The sequence below is a fragment of the Neofelis nebulosa genome, chromosome 4 (genome assembly GCF_028018385.1).
Source record: "Neofelis nebulosa isolate mNeoNeb1 chromosome 4, mNeoNeb1.pri, whole genome shotgun sequence".
NCBI classification, from domain to species: Eukaryota; Metazoa; Chordata; class Mammalia; order Carnivora; family Felidae; genus Neofelis; species Neofelis nebulosa.
Genome location: NC_080785.1, coordinates 99678627 through 99698295, shown reverse-complemented (window position 1 = coordinate 99698295; position 19669 = coordinate 99678627). Strand labels below are relative to the sequence as shown.

The following is a 19669-nucleotide window of genomic DNA, read 5'->3' as shown; positions in this document are numbered from 1 at the left end:
TAATGGGCAGAAATATTTGAGCTGCTGTTGTAGAGTCTATTTTTTAGATATGCTTACGCTGATCATGTTGATAACACTACAGAATACTGAATATATAAATAGAGAAAAAATGTGAGCTTTGGGTATGTCCTGGGCTAGGCTAATTTTGTGGGTAGACTCAGGTCTATTTGAGTTAGGCCTCATTTAAGCCATAAAGATACTGGGAGTGTCAGTGAAGTCATCCCTGTATGCATATTGATTGGGTAGGGCAACCCCCACCCTCCACCTTTCCCCATCCCCCACAAATCTGTCTTGCCACAGTTTAATTGAATAAAGGTCAGATTACTGGGAGGATGCCCAGGGTGTCAGCAGGAGAGCAATAAGTCACAAATGCCACCTTCCTCAACTGCCACCTTATCTCACACCTGGATGGTCCAACAGACAGCACCTGCTTCTATCGGTACATCTCCCACACGCTTGGGATGCATTTGTTTACAAGCCCGTGACCAGCCATGACCAAGAGTTTCCCAAGGATAGAGATTATGACTTATTTATCTCTGGATCCCTGTATATTTTATGCAAATAAAAAGTTACTTAAAGATTTTAAAAAGCCAAGCAACTGTTTTGGTTTGGAAAAGACCAGATGAAATTCTTTGACTATGAGAGCAGAAGAGGAGGAGAGAATGGGAGGCTATAGGAAGAAGAGAGGGTTCAGGGGAATGAGAGGTACAGGAGAAGGAGGGGGATACAGGGGAGAGGGTGCAGGGGAAAGAGAGGGTGTAGGAGAGAGGGTTCAGGGCAAGGAGAGGGTGTAGGGGAAAGAGAGCGTTCATGGGAAAGAGAAGGGTGCAGGGGAAAGGGGTGCAGGGGAGAGGGTGCAGAGAAGGAGAGGGTGCAGGGGAAAGAGAGGGTGCAGGGGAAGGGTAAGGTCAATGAAAGCTTCATGCTGGGCCTGCTGGAGCTGAGGCAGCTTCCAGACTCCTGTGTAAAAGTGGGAATAAAAACATAGATTAGGTTACCCCCACCCAGGAAGAGTGCAGGGAGAGAGAAAAGATGGCTGAGAAGAGAACCATAGCAAAGACCAACGTTCAAGACAGAACAGAACACAAAGCATGGAAGGTGGAGGAGAAGGACGCAAAGGAGACTGGGGAGAAAGAGCGTCACCCAGTGAAGCCTGGGTTGGGTCATGGCAGCAAAGGGAAAGGAGAATCCTTAAGGAAGAAGTGACTGGTACTTTCCAATAGTGCCTCACAGAGGTCAAAATAAGAACTGCAAATTTTCAGTGGATATGGTTGGTATTTGGGATTTCTCATCAATACGTAGTTTTAGCACAGTGACAGGCACGAACTGCAGTGGGGAAAAGGCTGTTCAGGGGACAGAAGGAGACGACTAGAGGAAGGGGTGGGTGGTAGCTGACAAGGAAGCAGGAAGAAGAAAGACGTGTTTTTAAGGATGGGAAATGCTTGCAGTTGTTTGAAGGGTGCAGGGACACATTTACAGGAAAGAGAAAGGATTTCCAGGAAGAGTATAAGCTCAGTGAAGGCAGGGACCTCATAGGTCTGGTTCAGCATTTGCAGCCCACTGCCTAGCAAAGAGCCTGGTGCACAAGAGGGCACGGGTTTGTTCTGTTGAATGTGCAAACAGACCTGTACAGGCAGCAGTTATGAGAAGGAGCACAGGGGGACCCATGGTTGCGTGGGAAGGAGAAGTGGGGTGCTCCCAGCAGCAAACCTCTATATGCAGTGAACCTGGTGCTAGGTTATTTGAGCAGAGAGATTCCCAAATCCTCAGAGAAGAGATGGCCACAGAGGGTAGCAAAATAGTGACAAGGAGTGACAGAGCCCACTGGCATGGAGTTCAACGTGAAAGGGACTTTACAAACAAGGGTGGAAGCCAGGTACCATCTCTTCACCCTATGCAGGTGGGACACGGGAGAAGACAAATAGCCCTTCGGGACTGAAGGCTCGTGGCAGATGGTGCAGTCAGAGAAAGAAAACATACAGAGAATTCTGTGAAGAAGCTGGAGTTACAGGAAGACTGTTTCTACGCTAGTCGGAGAGGAAAGGATTCAGAGAGGTGAGTTAGACCATGTCAGCCTCACAGCTGCGCCTTCTGTTTCAAGCATTGAGCATCTGCAATGCCAATGTCTATTACATTTGTATTACATGTATGTACACATGGGTATGCATACATGTTATATGGGTATGGTAGGGGGACAGTAAGGGGACAGAAACGGGATCCGATAGAATTTTATACATATTCTTGAGGACACGGAGGCTCAGGAAGATGAAGTAACTTGCCAAAGCCCCACAGCTGATATTTGGAAGCACCAGGATTGAACACAAGAGTGTACTGGAAAGCCTAGTCTCTTTCCGCTGGGACAAGTGTCTCTCACAAGAGGGTGATGAACGGGGGGTTGGAAGTTCAGGCTAGAGAGGGATGGGAAAACCAGAGAAGACTAGTGACCTAACGGGCTTACACTGTGATCTCCATCCTCCAAATCAAGGGCTTGACTAAGAACTGTCATGACACAGGCTTCCCACCTGGGCTGCACTCTGATCCCTGGCACATCGTCTTGTCTCCAGAGAACTGAAGTCGCTGCATTCTTTAATGGCATCATCTCTTCCCTCATTGAGAGTCTCAGCACGATTTGAGAAGGGACTCTAGATTCAGCAAAGGTGAGTAAGAATATCTTAAAGACATCAGTTGACAGCACTCATCCTAAGTTGAACCATCCCACCTATGCCGAAGGATGGTCTGGTGGCCAAGCCTTCTTAATTAACAGTGATCCTGTCACAAGTCAACTGAGCTGGGCCAATCTTTACTTGAGATGCAGAAGAATCTGGCTGGCAGCAGAGACTGGAGTGAACATGCAGGGGGAGGGGGAGATAGCCTCAGGAAGACCATGTGACCCACGAGACGTGGAAAGCTTACCAGCCCCAGGCTGTCCCAATTCCCAACAGCTTCCACGTGTCTTTGTAATTACCCCCACTTGGAGGTAGCCCTCACGAGTTCCAGGGCTCTTGCCAGCTTTCTCAGTTTAATCAGAGCCCGTATCCTGACTTCCTACATCCATCTCCTCAAGGTTTAGGTAGGTCTCTCAAACCTGCCTAAAGAGCAGGCACGCAGTTCAACCTTTCCACTATGACTCAGACTTCCTATATTTATTCCCGCTCTTGGTCAAGGTTGCCATATTCCCCAGTTCACTCACGGGACTATAAGCTAAGTTCCCTTATGAGGGATAACAGACGCTCCATAATCAGGTTCTTACCTACCTCAGTCTTGTTTCTTATCGCCCTGCCTTATTCTTCCCTTCCTAACAAGAGTCTGGTTGCTTGTATCCTGCTCACCTCTTTCCTGACCCTCACCAGAGAGCATCTCCTGGCTGTCCCACATGCAGAACACTCCTCCGTCTCCACACCACCCCGATCCTAGCCTCTTGTGTGGCTAAATCCCACTTGTCTTTCAAGTCTCAGACCAGAATCACCAACTCCAGGAAGCTCCATCTCACCGCCTGCCCCTCCCTTTCTGGCTGGATTAGGTACCCTGTCTTCTTTGCCTCCAGAGCAGTGTAATTTTCTGAGCCTCCTGCACATGAGGATAGGCTCATTCATCTTGGAACCCTCAGAGCCCAGAATGGCACTTGGCATGTGATTTTCCATAAATGTGTGAGATGAACGGCTGAAGAGGGATGACTGGTGCCATAGCTCTGGACTTTGTCCCCGCTCTGCTGTGCTGGGCACACTTGGCAGTTTCCTAAGAAACACTTATTTCTGATATGATAGAAAGAAAAGGCTGTCCCAGCTCCGCAAGCCTGCACCAACCCTGCCCATCACTCCTGAGGACAGAGGCATTCAATGATGACCTGAATTCCCTGTCACAGGCCATGGGTCTGCGTCGGGCTGTGTATCTGTGCATCAGGGCCACTCACACTGGAGGATAATAAGAAGCACTGGCAAGTGTGTCCTATGTATTTATTTATTTAAAAAAAACCCTTTTTTAATGTTTATTCACTTTTGAAAGTCAGAGCATGAGCGGGGGAGGGGCAGAGAGAGACGGAGACACAGAATCCAAAGCAGGCTCCAGGTTCTGAGCAGTCAGCACAGAGCCCAACACAGGGCTTGAACCACGAACCGTGAGATGGTGACCTAAGCCGAAGTCAGATGCTTAACCGACTGAGTCACTCAGGCGCCCAAGTGTGTCCAATTTAATTGGCATTTTTTATGTTAACAGTAATAGCTCCTGGATATTGCTGGGAATTAGGACGGGACTGAAATATTGGAGTTGGAGAGGCACTTGGAATATTAAAGAAATAGAACAGATAGAAGGTGGATAAATTATGTATTCGTCAGGAATATGAACCCTTGGGTGAAAACACTTGACAAACACATGGATTGAACATGCTGGAAAGAGTGTGGTGGAGGTGGAAGGGCAGCAGAAACAGAGGATAGACCCTCACTGAGCCGCTAAAGGCTCCCTGGCCGGGTAGCGACGCCAGCAGACATTTGCTAGATCTCTGCTCTTTTGGCTAAAAGAGTGAGTCCTGACAAGACACTGACTTGGTTGACCATTCAGGCTCCCATGGAGAAGAGAAACTGAGGAGACGGACTCAGTTCTGACTCATCTGCATAAGGGGCAGAAGGAACACTTCACTGCATGTGTGAAAACAAGAGAGAGAAGGCCAGGCAAGAACAGGTATGTGTCCACAGACTTGAGAGAGGTGATTTCAAAAACATTCCCCAAAATGTACTCGTGATTCTGTGGCACATAACTCTGGAACCCAAAGCTCTTTTGGCTAATCAGGGTCCTCTGAAGTTGATGGATTTTTCTATTTCTGTAAAAAATGTCATTGGGATTTTGAAAGGGTTTGCACAGACTCTGTAGAATGCTTTGGGTAGTACTGACATTTAAACAATATTAAGTCTTCCAATCCATGCATGTGGGATCAGTTTCCATTTATGTATGTCTTTTAAAATTTCCTGCAGCAATGTTTGTAGTTTCCACCGTACAAGTCTTTCACCTCCTTGGTTAAACTTTCAATTATTTTATGTTTTACTGCTACTGTAAATGGAATTGTTTTTTTTTTTAATTTCCTTGTCAGATCATTCATTGCTTATGTATAGAAATTTAACTGATTTTTGTGTTGACTTGTTTCCTGATACTTTGATGAATTCATTTATTATACCTAGAAGGTTTTTTTGTCAAATCTTTAGAATTTTCTTTTTTTTTTTTTTTATTTTAGAGAGAAAGAGAGTGTGTGAGTGGGGAAGTGGGGCAGAGGGAGGGAGGGAGGGAGGGAGGGAGAGAGAGAGAGAGAGAGAGAGAGAGAATCTCCAGCAGGCTCCACACTCAGCATGGAGCCCAACCTGGGGCTCAATCCCATGAGCTGAGCAGTAATCAAGAGTCAGATGCTTGACCAACTGAGTCACCCAGACCCAAATCTTTTGAATTTTCTGCATATGAGATCATATCATCTGCAGTTTTCTTTTCTTTATTATTATTTTATTATTATTTTTGTGTGTGTGGTGTCTTTGGTTTTGGTATTGGGGTAATGCTGGCCCTGTAGAATGTATTTGTAAGCTCTCTTTCCTCTTCCATTTTTTGGAATAGTTTGAGGATAGGTATTAAGTCTTCTTTAAATGTTTGGTAGAATTCACCTGTGAGTCCATCGGGTCCAAAGCTTTTATTTGTTGGGAGTTTTTTGATTGATAATTCAAATTCATTATTAGTAATTGGTCTGTTCAGATTTTCTATTTCTTTGTGACTCAGTTTTGGAAGATTATATGTTTCCAGGAATTTATTCATTTCTTCCAGGTTGTCCAATTTGTTGGCATATCATTTTTTGTAGTATTCTCTTATAACCCTTTGTATTTCTGTAATGTCAGTTGTTACTTCTCCTTTGTTTCTGATTTTATTTATTTGGGTCCTTTCTCTTTTTCTTGATGAATCTGGCTGAGGGTTTACCAATTTTATCTTTTCAAAAAACTGGCTCTTGGTTTCCTTGATTTTTTTCTATTGTTTTGATGAGGTAGTTTCCTTCTTTAAAAAAATTTTTTTAATGTTTATTTATTTTTTTTTCAACGTTTTTTATTTATTTTTTTGGGACAGAGAGAGACAGAGCATGAACGGGGGAGGGGCAGAGAGAGAGGGAGACACAGAATCGGAAACAGGCTCCAGGCTCCGAGCCATCAGCCCAGAGCCTGACGCGGGGCTCGAACTCACGGACCGCGAGATCGTGACCTGGCTGAAGTCGGACGCTTAACCGACTGCGCCACCCAGGCGCCCCAATGTTTATTTATTTTTGAGAGGGGGAGAGGGGCAGAGACATAGGGAGACACAGAATCCAAAGCGGGCTCCAGGCTCTGAGCTGTCAGCACAGAGCCTGACACAGGGCTCGAACTCACGAACTGTGAGATCATGACTTGAGCCGAAGTCAGATGCTTAACTGACTGAGCCACCCAGGCACCCTGAGGTTATTTCTTTCTATTCCCCATTTGTTGAGTGTATTTTATCATAAAATGGTGAATTTCATCAACTGCTTTTTCTGCATCAATTGAGATAATCATATATTTTTTTTCCCCTTCATTCTGTTGATGTGGTGTATTATACTGACTGATTTTTTATTTGTTGAACAATCTTTGCAATCCAGGAGTAAGTCCCATTTGGTCATTTAAAAATACTGCTGAATTCTCTCTGCTTGTATTTTGTCATGGGTTTTTTCATCAATGTCTACTGGGGACAATAATCACCTGTAATTTTTTCATGTAGTGTCTTTGTCTGGCTTTGGTGTCAGGGTTATTAATGCTGGCCTCACAGAATGAGTTAGGAAGAGTTGCTTCCTCTCCAATTTTTGGGAAAGTTTGAGAGAGACTGTTACTGGTTTTTCCTTAAATTTTTGGTAAAAATCACAAGTGAACTCACCAGGTTCAGGGCTTTACTTTGTTGGGAATTTTCTGATTACTGACTCAATTTCCTTCGTAATTATAGGCCTATTCAAATTTTCTATTTGTTTGTGATTTAGTCTTGGTAGGTTGTGTGTTTCTGGAAATATGTTCTTTTTACCAAGCTAATCCTTTTTTTTTTTTTTTGGTGTACAACTGTTCATGGCACTCTCTTATAATCCTTTAATGTCTATAGAAGGTAGAAATGTCCCTACTTTCATTTCTTTCCTCCCTCCCTCCCTTCCTTTAAGTAGTCTTCATGCTCAGCACGGAGCCCAGTGAGGCGCTTGAACTCAGGACCTGAGATTAAGCTCTGAGATCAAGAGTTGCACACTTAATTGGCCAAGCCACACAGGCACTCCTACACTTTCATCTGATTTTAGTAATTTATGCCTTCTCTTTTTTCTTAGTCCATCTAGCTAAAGGTTTGTCAATTCTATTGATCTTTTTGAAGAACCAATTTTTTATTTATTTGACCTTTTATTTTTATTTCATTTAGCTGTTATTTTTATCATTTCCTTTTTTTCTGCTAGTTTTGTGTTTAGTCTGTTCTTCTTTGTCTAGTTCTGTAAGTTATAAATTTAGGTTGCTGAAGTCTTTCTCGCTTTTTAATCTGTGTATAGCTATAAAGTTTCTCTTCCCTTTAGCATCACTTTTGCTGACTCATAAGTTTTGCTGTGTTTTGTTTTTATTTTCATTTGTCTCTAAGTATTTTATAACTTCCCTTGTGATTTCTTCTTTGATCCACTGGTTGTTTAAAAGTGTGTTAATTTCACAATTTTGTGAATATTCCATTTTTCCTTTGGTTAGCAATTTCTAACTTCATCATGTTGTGGTCAGAAAAAATACTTTGTATGATATATATTTTGTTAATCTGTTGAGACTTCATTTGCTGCCTAACATGCAGTCCACCCTGGAAAATGTTTCGTGTGTATGACTGTGTATTCTGTTGTCGGGTAGAGTATTCTGTATGTCTGCTAGATCTAGTTCATTTATTTTGTTCAAGTCCTCTATTTCCTTATCTTCTGTCTGATTTTTCTATTCGTTATTCTCCAACTATTATAGTACAACTGGCTATTTCTCCCTTCAATTCTGTCAGTTTTTGCTGTATTGAATTTTTTAATATAGAGTCTCCTTTGTCTCTTAGGACTTTTTTAAATTTATTTTGCATGATATTAATATAGCCACCCCTGCTCTCTTTTAGGTACTGTTTGCATGGAATACATTTTCTTCCTTTCATTTTCAACCTGTTTGTGTCATTGGACCTGAAAAAGTCTCTGGTAGACAGCATATAGTTGGATCATGTGTTTTTATCCATTCTTCCAATCTCTTTTGATTGAAGGGTTTAATTCATTTGTATTTAAAGTATTCACTGATAAGGAAAGACTTCTGTTCATGCTATTTGTTTCCTATATGCCTTATAGTTTTTCTGTCCCTCATTTCTTACATTACCGTCTTTTTTTTGTTTTCAGTTGATTTTTTGTAGTGAAATGCTTAATTCCTTTCTCATTTCCTTTTGTGTATATTGTATAGCTATTTCTTTGTGGTTACTATGGAGATTATATGAAACACTCTAATGTTAAAACACTGTAATTTGGGGGCGCCAGGGTGGCTCAGTCGACTGAACATCTGACTTCAGCTCAGGTCATGATCTCATGGTTTATGAGCTCCAGCCCCGCATGAGGCTCTGTGCTAACAGCTCAGAGCCTGGAGCCCGCTTCAGATTCTGTGTCTCCCTCTCTTTCTACCCCTTTCCTGCTCTCACTCTGTCCCTCTCTCACAAAAAAAAAAAAAAAAAAAAAAAAAACTTTAAAAAATTTTAAACACTGTGATTTGAATTTATACCAGCTTAATTTCAATAACATACACAAATTCTGCTCCTTTACAATTCTGTCCCTTCCCTTTCAATGGCTGATGTCACAAAATTACATCTTCATATGTGATGTACCCTAAAACATAAATAATTATTTATTTTAAATGCATTCATCTCTTTTTTTTAAATATGAAATTTATTGTCAAATTGGTTTCCATACAACACCCAGTGCTCATCTCAAAAGCTGCCCTCCTCAATCCCCATCACCCACCCCCCATCAACTCTCAGTTTGTTCTCAGTTTTTAAGATTCTCTTATGCTTTGACTCCCTCCCTCTCTAACCTCTTTTTTTTCTTCCCCTCCCCCATAGACTTCTGTTAAGTTTCTCAGGATCCACATAGGAGTGAAAACATATGGTATCTGTCTTTCTCTATATGACTTATTTCACTTAGCATAACACTCTCCAGTTCCATCCACATTGCTACAAAAGGCCACATTTCATTCTTTCTCATTGCCACATAGTATTCCATTGTGTATATAGACAATTTCTTTATACATTCATCAGTTGATGGACATTTAGGCTCTTTCCATAATTGCATTCATCTCTTAAATTATATAGAAAACAAGATTTTAAGTTACAAACTGATGTTACATTAATGTTAGTTTTTACACTAATAATCATTTTTTCTTTAAATTTATTAGTCTCTTAAACAGTGTAGAAAACAAAAAGTGCATTACAAACAATAGTTACAATAATACTTTTTTACAATTGCCAAGGCATTTACCTTTTCTGAGATGTTTATTTCTCCGTATGGCTTCGAGTTACTCTCTAGTGTGTTTTCATTTCACCTCGCAAGATTCCCTTGAGCATTTCTGGCAGCGCAAGTCTACTGGCTGCAAACGCCTTCAGCTTTTGTTTATTTGGCAACGTCTTAGTTTCTTCCTCACTTTTTTTTTAATTTTAATTTTTTAATGTTTATTTATTTTTGAAGGATACAGAGACAGAGGTGAGTGAGGGAGGGGCAGAGAGGGGGAGACACAGAATCTGAAGTGGGCTCCAGGCTCTGAGCTGTCAGCACAGAGCCTGACGTGGGGCTCCAACTCACGAGCCGTGAGATCATGACCTGAGCCGAAGTCGGACGCTTACCTGACTGAGCCACCCAGGAACCCCAGTTTCTTCCTCACTTCTGAAGGAAGGTTTTGCCCAGATACAGCGTTCTTGGTTGACAGATTTTTTTCTTTTAGCACTTGGAATATATTAGTTCATTGCCTTCTGGCCTCTATAGTTTCTGATAAGAAATCTGCTTATAAGCACTATCAACAATAGCCAAAGTATGGAAAGAGCCCAAATGTCTATCGATGGATGAATGGATAAAGAAGATATGGTATACACACACACACACACACACACACACACACACACACACACACAATGGAGTATTACTCGGCAATCAAAAAGAATGAAATCTTACCATTTGCAATTATGTGGATGGAATTAGGGTAGTAAGCTAAGTGAAATTTGTCAGAGAAAGACAAATATCATATGCTTTCACTCACATGAGGATATTAAGACACAGAACAGATGAACACAAGGGAAGGGAACCAAAAATAATATAAAAACAGGGAGGGGGACAAAATATAAGAGACTCTTAAATATGGAAAACAGAGGGTTACTGGAGGGGTTGTGGGAGGGGGGATGGGATAAATAGATAAGGGGCACTAAGGAATCAACTCCTGAAATCATTGTTGCACTATATGCTAACTTGGATGTAAATTAAAAAAAAAAAAAACTCACATTAAAAAAAACAGAAATATGCTTACAGTCTTATTGAGGATCCACTGTATGTGATGATTCACTTCTCTCTTGTTGCTTTCAATATTCTCTCTTGGTCTCTGGCTTTTGAAAGGTTGATCATAATGTGCCTTGGTGTGGCTCTCTAAGTTCCTCTTACTTGGAGTTTGTTCAGCTTCTTGGATGTTTATATTCATGTTTTTCATAAAATTTTGGAAGTTTTCAAACATTATTTCTTCAAATATTCTCTGTGCTCCTTTTTCTCTCTCTTCTATTTCTGACACTTCTACAATGCATATGTTGGTCTGGTTGATGGTGCCCTACAAGACTCTTAGGCTCTGTGCACTTTTCTTCAATCTTTGTTCTATCTGTCCCTCAGTCTTGATCAATTCCATTGTCCTGTCTTCAGTTCCCTGATTGTTCCTTCAGCTTGTTCAGATCTGTATTTGAATCCATGTGGTAAATTTCTCATTTCACTTATTGTACTTTTTCGCTCCAGAATTCCTTGTTGTTATCTTTTTAGGTTATTGCTTTAATGATATTTCCATTTTTTTATACATTGTTTTCTTGACCTTCTCCACATATTCCTGTAGTTCTTTGAGCTATTTGTTTTTGTTGAGCACCTTTAAGACACGTATTTTAAAGACTTGTCTAGCAGATGTACCATTAGGTATTTTTCAGGAACAGTCTCTTTATTTAATTTTTGCCTTGAATGGACCATACTTTCCTGTTTCTTTGTATGATTTGTGATTTTTGTTGTTGTTGAACATCAGACATTTGAATCTAATAATGTGGTAACTATGGAAATAACATCCTCCTCTCCTTCCCGACAGTTTACTGTTGTTTTGCTAATATTTTTATTTTTATTTTATAAAGTTAATTGTTGTAGCCTGTCTCTGTGCTGAGAATAAGCCTGAAGCATAAACTTATGGACTTCCCAGGTCATTTCTGAGCTTTTCCCTGGGATGCACACTCTCTTTCTAACTTTTCTGGTGTATGCAGTTGGTTTGGAACATCCTGGTCTTTACTGTCTAGCTCTTAAAGGGGAAAAAGTGAAAAAGGAAGGGATGGGGAGAAGGGCACTGGCCACATAAGTGCCCTGGAGGCCACCTCAGCCAGAGCAGGGAGACACTTGCAACAGCGTGGGGAGGTGTGACAGGGGCTACCTGCCTCTTTAGTCAGTAGCAGCAAACACCATCAGAGTGCACAGTACCTATATTTGGAGGACAGGGTCCCTTTGCCCACCCTGCTCCTGCTTGCTATGTGCAAGCTCCCCAAGGAATATGTGCCCAGCGGCCTTTCAAGGGGCCTGAGTTGAGGACCGGTAGCTGCCACTGAGCTGAGAGCTGAAACTGACCAGGTGAACCGTAATTTACCCTCCAACTCTTCCCTGTAAATGACAAGCCTTCAAGAGACTTAAAAATTCCAAAATACAGTTGACCCTCGAACAACACCAAGGTGACGAGCACCGACTGCCTGTGCAGTTAAAATCCGTGCATAACTTTTGACTCCCTCGGAACTTAACTAGTAATAGCCTACTGTTGACTAGAAGCCTCAATGACAACAAAGCCCGTCAATTAACACATATTTTGTATGTTATATGTATTGTATACTGCATTCTTACAATAAAGTAAGCTGGAGAAAAGGTTAGAAGAATGTCATAAGGAATAGAAAATACGTTTACAGTACTGTACTTTATGTATCGAAAAAAAATCTGTACCTAAGTGGAGCCACATGGGTCCACTTGCACCTGGGGTGAGGGTGATGGAGGAGATGTATGTGGGGGAGTATACGATGTGTAAATGGTGGGGGAGGGTGATGAGGGAGCAGCCATGTGTAGCTGGGGGCAGTAGGTGATGAGGAGTACACCACAGGTACGTGCTGGGGGGGCAGGTGATTGGGGAGCAGCCATGTGTACCTAGAAGGAGGAGGATGGGGGAGCACACCATGTGAACCTGGGGTGAGGGTTATGAAGGAGCGTACCATGAGTGCAGTGGGGGAGGGTGATGGGAAGCACACCACGTATACATGGCAGGGTGGGTTTAGATGGACACAGAGTCTTTTAGGCAGAAGAAATCACAGTGCAAAAGACACCAACATCACAGCCTGGTAGGTTTGAGGTAAAGCAAAGGCCAGTGTGTGGTGGGAGTGGAATGAGCGGGAGGACAGGAGCAGGAGAGGTATGTGGGAACAGAAGAGTAGCAGGAGGGGGAGACGTAAGAGACGGAGAGGAGCCTCGTTGGCTACCGTAAGGGCCTCTGACTGTGAACAGGGGAGTTGGGGGGGTGGCCTCTGGAGAGTTGTGAGTAGAAGCCGGGACCTCTCTTTGACCGTTTGCTTTGTTGGGAACAGACCAAAGCTGGAGAAGGGGGAAGCAAGAAGGCTAGTGAGGAGGCTCCTATGGTAATCTGGATAAAAGGAGGCAGCAGGAGAGGGGCAGACAAGAGAAACTGTCATGATGGCTTTTAGCCTGAGCAACTGGCAGAACAGACTATCCCCTTGCTGAGTTGGGAAGATTGGGTGGGGAGGCTTGGGATGTGGTGGGGTGAAGACCAGGCCCTCGGGGTCCTCCCTCACTTCTCTCCTTCATTTGCTCAGCTAATGACGTAGGGGGTATTCTTTTATTCCCAAGTGGGAGCAGATGACTTATTTGCTCATTTATAGATTTCTTAAAACTACAAGGTTTAGAAACAGTAGTAGAAGCAATTACTGCCACTTAGGGAGCGTTGCCTCAGGCCCGGAGCTAAGCAGAGTCTACGGATCAACTCATACACAATCACCCTAAGAAGGTCTCTTACGATCTCAGCCTCACAGTCAGGAGCTTGAAGCTTAGGGAAACTGAGTCACATTCCCAAGATCTGATAGAGAGGCATGAAGACAGAAATGAACCCGAGAGCATCCTAGCCCAGACCCTGAGGTATGTGATTTCTGCTTTTGTAAACCTACCCAGATTTTCTTTGTGGTGTACAATTCGATAAATTCTTTTAAGTGCTCCGTTAACTTTTATACTTCGATCAAGTCAATAGTGATGCAAGGGCACTCCACATTCTTTCCTCTCATTTCTAAGTGTTTGTTTCACACACTTGAAGTTATTCAACACACATAACTCAAGTTATGTCTTTACACAATTATCTTAATAGTGTGAAAAAGGCTTCCTTTATATATGTGTATACATCCAGAAAATCATGGATTATGTCTTCAAAGATAAATAGCTGGTAAAAAATATCGGTAAGCTGAAAGAAGGGAACCAGGAGAAGAACTGACTTGGATGTATTACCCATCACAAGGAAAACAGGGGGGGGGGCGCTTAATCTACTGCTTCTTTGAGAGGAGGGGGAAGGAGTTAAAAGGAATATCTGTATTAGGTACCTAATAATTTCATCCTGACCCGTCAGGGTTTTATAGAGATGATGCAGTTGAAACACAGCTGAGACACACGTGAACGCTGGGGCCCCAATGTGTCACCAAGCTTTGTGAGCAAGGTTAAGTAGGAAAAAAAAAAAAAAACCCTTCCACCAAAAGTCTTGACTTTTTCTTTCCTGGTTGTATAAATCAGAAGTTGAGGGAAGAAAGTAGTTTTGCTCACTTCTGACAATGTTTTGAAACAGAAGCCAAAGTAACTGCTAAGAATTCAGTGGTAAGTGGTATTCCACAGAGCAAATCCTAGAACACAAGGCAGAAAAAGAACAATGGCCGTCACATCAGCCCAGCAGACACATGGACTAAATTCTACTCCGGTCCTGTGGATCTCAATGGTTCGTCCACAGGTTTTGACGCTTAGCTTCTATGAGATTACTTATTGCCATCACTGGCCCCCGCATTTTGTTCCTTATCCAACACCTAGTACTCCCCTGTGCGGTCCTATTCTACTCCCTGGGGATCTTGTTAAAATGCAGATGCTGACGCAGCAGGTCGTCTGGGGGACCACGAGAGAGTCCGCACTCCTAACAAGCTCCTAGGGAGGCACTTATGCCACCAGCCCCAGCTTTGAGTAGCAAGAACTAGACGCTTTAGAAGTACCCGTTGACCTTCATAACATATTATTATTCTCCGTCTCAGAAGAGAAATCGGAGTCATAAAGAGATTAGGTCCCTCCCTTCACCTGAACTCTTCCGTAGGTCCTGTGAGCTCTAAGCCCAGAAGGACCCCACGCCGCTCTGTTGCCACCACCCTCGCCCAGGCCACCGCTGCTGTCAAATCACCTTTGATCATTCCACTTCTCTGCTAAACACCCCCTGAGGAATTCCTATTCCTTTTCTGTTACGTTCTTCGTCTCTCTTTAAAGCAGTAAGAAGTTGGGTTTCTAACACAACCTGATGATACTTTAACACATTTAGAGTCACTGTAATATATATTGTAGGTAGTCTTCTACTGCCATCATAGTTTGCTTTTATAACTCCTCCATGTTTCTCTTGTCTTTGAAAAAAGTTTATTACCATCTTTGATGCGGATTTAGAATGCGGACATGTTACTCTTAATCCCAAGAGTAAACACTACAAACATGTATAATAAACCGTCAAACTCAATAGCGGTGTTCCTTTTGTCCCTGCTGTCTACACCTCTGCCAGTCGTTATCAACCGAACCTGGGACAGACATGCTGTTTCCTCTTCCCACCTTATCATGTGCTTCCCCGGTTTGGAGAAGCCTCACAAACAAAAATGCTGGGCAGAGTCACCCACGGACGGCAAAAGTAACACTGGAGCTGACTTTCTTTCACTGAAGCGTCTGGTGACAAATGGGGAACAGAGCACAGAGAACTGGCTCATCAGCTGGAAGGCGGGCTCAAACCCAATGACCGGTAGGATTCTGTCAGTCACTTCATAGGATTTTCTCTCCTCCTTTTTTGGAGCTGATAAAACATCCCTGTCGGCCACAAACCCAGTGCTAAGCTCATTTTGTTTTCAGGAATAACGATTACCTTCAAGGGTCTCAAATGAGTAGCCAGCCTACCTTCCCACCAGACAGCTTTTCCTCCACAGAGATGTAAGGGTTAAAATATCAATATACAACAAACAGCAGACGGCAAAACCATATCTCACATCATTTGAAAGTGCCTCCCTGAGACATTAAAAGTCTAAAAAAAAATAGAAAATGTATTAGAGGACACTAAAAGTTTATAAAAGGTCAACTGAAAAGGTAAAAGGCAGGTCAAATGGAAAATGCACGTTGGATTTTGGCTGAAGTTCCACAGACGACCCAATAAAATAAGAGAGAAAGAATTTCAAACTTCATCATTTTTAACTGTGGGATCTATAGCTTCCACGTTTTTCTACTAGAGCAGAGGTCAGGAGTTCCTGCTGCCATCACACCATCTCGCTGTCCTTCAGGAGCCCAGAGGCAGGGGTCATCTGTTCAATATCACTGTATGGCACTGAGGCTAAGCACAGCACTTAACACACGGCACCTGTGCTAAAAACACATTTGGCAGGTGACAGAAGGAAACTGTGTGGGTACACACCGTCATTTGGGGACCTCTCTGCCACCTCTCTGCCCTCTGTCTAGTTTGACCCAAGTGTGTCCTTCAACTCTGAAATGACTAAAGTCATTTCAAAGAATTTAGGGAGAAAAGTTCACGATGACAGACCGGGGAGGTGGCCTGGACAGGTGAAGAAGCAGACCTGAAAGGTAAGCTAAGGACCTTAACTGAAAGCAAAGGGGGTGGGGACAGTCTGTCTGACCAGCTCTGCATGCTGGAACCACGTAAGGAACACACTTCAGACTTGTGTCGTCCTCCCGGAGGTAGGAACAGTTTTTACGAACGTGGACTGGGTGCTCAGACTCTGTCTTCTCTCTGTCATTGGCAGAGTGCAGAATAAGAAGCAGGAGACTTAACTGTGCTAGAAGTTTCTGTCCCCGGTGATCAAAGATTATAGACGGGAATGCTGTCATTATTAAAGTAACAACATGAGCTGCCTACCAACAGGACAGGCTATAAAAAAGGCCTTTCCTTTTGAATTGCACTCTGTGTGAAGTGTGTTATCTATCTCTAGTAGCTAAAGATAGTAAATGCTTTTATGGAGGGAACAAAAACCTCACATTTTCAAATGGCGGGAAAAAAATTAAACTCCCATTTTTATATGGGAGAACACTCTAGATGTATCTACTTTATATGAAGTGAGTAATGCAAACGGTAAGAAATAGCAATTAAGTTGTCATAGAAAAAAAAAGGTGGCATCAGAGTTCGAAAGAATTATCAGAGTAACAATGGCAGAAAGAGTGAGACACACAGGCAGAAAATCAGACACATGGAACTTTCTGGGAAAAAGTATCAAGGAGGAACTCAATGCTGTGAGGCAATAATTCTTGGGCTTCACTAGATGAAACCGATCTCAAACCACCCTCTCCACCAACCCTAATTATCTGGTCAGCTAGTCACCTTCTGCCATTGGGGTGAACTGGTAAGGAGAACCCTGGTAGCTGTGAAAAGTATATCAGTATCAGTACACAGGCATTTGTGACTTTTAAAACAAATAACTTAAAGATTTCCAGTTACTTTCTTTCACCAAAAACATAAATTCTAAACTAATTTCATCCTGAAGGGGGTGCCCGAGAGCAACACAGTGGAGGGGAATAGCTGAGAGTCCCGGGGAAGCACAGGGTCCCTCCCACCCCCGACCCACCTGGGTCTCTTCACCCACTGTTTCTTTGGAAAATAAACCATGAACACCTTAGAGCTGCAGAGGTCAGAGGTGGCGACAGGTGACTGCAGGGCTGTCTCATCACCGTCTCCACATACCTGAAGCACCGTCACATTGAACACTTATGCTTATTCCCCTGGCTCTAAAACAGGCTGCCCCAGAACTGAAGCAGCTCTGTTTGTGTCTCAGCCCTGGTTTGGAACGTTATTAAACTGTCAAAACACACTCCTCACTATTTCCATTTTCCTGCAGTTGGGGTCATTCAGTCAGACCACTAGAGTCACTGCAGGTTGAGAGATTTGGTACAAGATTGAGACATAGATTTGGTACAAGATTGAGACATTAGAACAGTCAGGAAACCATCAACAAATTCACCATAAATGCACTGCTGGAAAGGAAGAAAAATGTATCTCCCAGTGGAATACTGGATGGAATGCTGCATCTTCTATCTTTTTAAATCAGTATTAGTCACTTAACCAGTATTAAAGCAAACCATCTTTCAAGAAAACTCAGATCGCATTAACACCCCCGATGTCATTACTGACTGTTCTCTTTGATCCCTCTCTATGCGTTTGTGCGATTACACAGTCGGAATCAACTACTCAAAATAACACGTCACCCACTGCCCTCTTCCCTGAACATGGCTTTACAGTTGTCTGGCTAGTTACATGGCCTTGATTTTGACCATTAACTTTGGTGACCACATAATATCCCATAAAGAAGAGACATCATTTTCTTGGCAGCCCCCATTCCTCCCCCGTCCCCACATTCATCCTGTGGGCACCATGTTCAGTTCAGGCCACCACTCAGACCTTCCTGAAATCCAGGCCCTGCCTGCTCCCCTTCAGACCCACAACTCTGCTTTACCACGGCTTTTATGTTTTTTTTCTGATTGTTCTCAAAGTTCCTTTTTTCTTCCAGTTGTACTGAGGTATAACTGACACAAAGCATTGTGTAAGTTGAAGATATAAACATCATGATTTGATATATACGTATGCATTGTAAAAGAATCACCACAAAGTTATCTAACATCCATCACTTTGCGTGGTCACATATATATTTTTTTCCTTTGTGATGAGAACTTTTAAGATCTACCCTCTTAGCAGCTTCCAAATATGCAGTAAAGTATTGTTAACTATAGCCACCATGAACTTACTTACCTTATTACTGGAAGCCTGTACCTCTGACCCTCTTCCCCATCCCACCCCTCGTGCCACAAGCTGTGAAAGGGCAGCAGTGTGGACGTCTTCATCACACCCCTCCTCCTGTGTGAACACAGCGGCTGCTGCCAAGTTAGCTAATGTCTGAATGAATGAGTGAAGTCTATCTTTCCTCCCTACCCAGGAGGACATGTCCAATGGGCCCTGTCAGCAGCCTGATGTGGAAAGATTGGAGCCAGGGGGGAGACAGCATTTAGGGAGCTCTGGCTTTCTTCAGTGACATTTTGGCTGCCTCTATATAGAAAGACTAAAATGAGGAGTGCTTTTCTTTTTTTTTTTTTTCCAATATATGAAGTTTATTGTCAAATTGGTTTCCATACAACACCCAGTGCTCATCCCAAAAGCTGCCCTCCTCAATACCCATCACACACCCTCCCCTCCCTCCCACCCCCCATCAACCCTCAGTTTGTTCTCAGTTTTTAAGAGTCTCTTATGCTTTGGCTCTCTTCCACTCTAACCTCTTTTTATATGATTCCAATTTGCAGATAAAGTGCTGAGGCTCAGAAGGGACGTGGCCCACTCTGATCTCACAGACCTTAGACCTCCTAAGCCCCTGTCCAGGTGCCTCTTTTTGCTTCCCAGACCACGGCTTCTCTGCACATCCCTCACCTAGCTCAAGGCACAAATGGGCTAATGGTAGGCCCTAAGCTTCAGCCTTGGTTTCTTCTGGTTCCTGGGCAGACTTGGAGCCCTACTTCTGAACTTCAGTTACACACCTCGTTTGTCAGTATCTTCCCCTGGGTCTTGCTCCAACCTGCATCAGCCCCCTAGAACCACAATGATGAGGTCACAGTCCTCCCCTTGTCCCAGGTAGGAGCAGGTCTGCAATGGTGTAGATCTGCTTTCCTCCACTCAGCCACGCTGGCTTGGGGAGCTGGTTCCAGGACGTGAGCTGCCACTTTCCCCCGTCCTCCAGTGAGCTAGTAGGGTTCTCTAAAACCTTCTGCCTTTTCTTCTTCATGCATAAGCAAAGCTCACCAAATCCACTCCCCCCCACCCAGATCAACAGAGGAGAAAGGGAGCCACCCCAGCAAGTCCACAAATACTGGCTTGTGTCTCACAAAGATACCATATTCCTGAGTGGTCTATTCTGCATAATATTTATCCTGTGAACCTATCATATGATGTCAGTGCACGGAGTTTCTCTTCCTAGACTGCCACACCCTGCATGGCCTTCTTACCCTGCATATCTCCCAAGGGCATGGTGCCCTGAGCATTACAGGATCTCAACAAACATCTGCAGACGGCGTGAATCCCACTGACAGGATGAAGGGGGGTATCTACAC

General features: G+C 43.2%; 1 protein-coding gene across 1 annotated transcript in view; it reads right to left on the bottom strand.

Annotated features, from left to right (window-relative positions):
* VOPP1 (VOPP1 WW domain binding protein) overlaps positions 1–19669 on the bottom strand; it is a 111263-nt gene that overhangs the window by 3506 nt on the left and 88088 nt on the right. The window lies entirely within an intron of this gene.